Here is a 2179-nt window from a genome sequence, read left to right on the forward strand (position 1 = left end):
CACAATCGCCATTTTAGGAGCTTATTTTTTAAGAAAAAAAAACCAAGTGCACGAAGGAAGCTCTTGTAAAAAATGAAGCTAGGATATATTTTTTTTAAAAAAAGCAGATAAGGTTCTCAGATACGGACTCTGCTTGTATTAATTTCAGATAAATAGTTCAAATATTGTCCTAAGTGGAGGTGCCTTACTTTGCGCCGTAATAAAAACAGCTAGGGATTTCCGGCACGGAGATATGATTCAGCCTCGGCTGGCCCCCCTTCTATTCGCAGCAAAAAAGCTGCAAACTTCAAAGGAAAAGCTCTTACCAGCTGGATCTCTCTCTCGCTCTTCTTTGCCTGAAGAATGAGGTATCTACCAGATATCTAGGCAGATAACGCGACCAGAAACCCGGGGGCAGCTCTATTAAGCTACCACCATCAGCAAGATCCTGCCCAGGAAGTCTGTACAGGTAGTCCTTGACCACAGCTGAGCCCAAAATTTTTGTTCCTGAGACATTTGTTAGGTGAATTTTGCCCCACTATACCACCTTTCTTGCCACAGTTCTTAAGTGAATAACTGCAGCTGAAAAGTTAGTAGCATAAGTGAATCTGGTTTCCCCATTTGACTTTGTCAAAAGGTCACAAAAGGCGATTACATGACCCTAGGACACTGAAACCTTCATAAATACGAATCTGTTGCCAAACATCAAAATTTTGATCGCGTGACCATGAGGATGCTGCAACAGTCGCTAAGTGATCTGGGTACTTGAGAGACCGCCTGCTGCCAATTACCTCCCACAGACCCATTAGATCTCACAGGGTTGGCCTCCTCCGGGTGCCATCTACCAGCCAATGCCACCTGGCTATTACCAGGGGGAGGGCCTTCTCTGTGGCAGCTCCGGCCCTCTGGAATGAACTCCCCGCAGGGATTCGGACCCTCACCTCTCTCCAGGCCTTCCGAAAAGCCGTCAAAACCTGGCTTTGCCGGCAGGCCCGGGGGTGATGAGTTCCCTCCCCTCTCGACATGTATGGTTGTGCGACTGTTGTGCACTTTTATTATTTGTATTTTGTCTTTTATTTTCCCCTTTTTTCTCCCCTTTGAATTGTTCTCTGCCCTGAGTCCTCCCGGAGAAGGGCGGCATACAAATAATAAAATACCAATACCAATAAGTGTGAAAATGGTCATCAGTCACTTTTTTCAATGCCATTGTAACTTTGGTCACTAAATGAACTGTTTGAAAGCTAAGGCTAGCTTGCATTATAATGCCTTATTAGAATTGAAATAGAAATGAGTCGAGTCGAGTCGAGTTGAGTAGAGCAGAGTAGAGTAGTTTATTAGCCAAGTGTGATTGGACACACAAGGAATTTGTCTTTGGTGAATATGCTCTCAGTGTACATAAAGAAAAATAAAATAGAATACATTCATCAAGAATCATAAGCTACAACACTTAGTGATAGTCATAGGTTACTAATAAGCAATCAAATTATAGGATGCCAATATCCTATCTAGAGCCATTCTATTCTGAACTGTCATTGTCCAAATGGCTTCTTGTTCTTTGGCGGCAGCAATAAAAAAACTCCCCAGTCTCCTTGGCTAGGATTTCCCCCACCGCTTGTATGTGATACAAAGCATTATTGAGGGACCAGAGCCCACGGAGCAAAGAAAGGGGTTCAGGTACTTTCTGATTTGTTCAAGATTCCTGTGGTTTCCAATCTTCCTTTCAGGTAAAGTGGGCATAACGTAGGTACCCACCTATATGGGAAGAGCACAGATACATAACAAAATCATCCCCCCCCCCAAAAAAAAATCATGTGGTCTCATCCCAAAGGTTGTTAAGTTTATTTGTCTTAATATCTTAGCCTTCATGCACACAGACGCACCAATCAGCTAGTGGTAATAATTGAGTAACTCCTAATCCTTGTGTGGGTAGCTACAAACACCTTTTGGGGAAATGTTCTAATTGAGAAAACACCTACGGGAGATGGCAGTTCTCCTCTCACACAAGTATGGTTCTGGAGGCTTTTGGTTCCAGAACAATAACTTCAGTCCCAGTTCTGCTACTGAGAAAGCACAGGCTGCGCAGTCCAGGAATCAGGACAGGCAGATCGTGGGTATTACTTCACTCTGGAAGTGATCAATCCAAGATGCCAGGCCTTCCACTTTTAGGGCTGTATGGGTGGTCTGAAGCCCTTGAAAGGGT

This window comes from Thamnophis elegans, unplaced genomic scaffold, assembly GCF_009769535.1.
Source record: "Thamnophis elegans isolate rThaEle1 unplaced genomic scaffold, rThaEle1.pri scaffold_273_arrow_ctg1, whole genome shotgun sequence".
In the NCBI taxonomy this organism is placed as follows: Eukaryota; Metazoa; Chordata; class Lepidosauria; order Squamata; family Colubridae; genus Thamnophis; species Thamnophis elegans.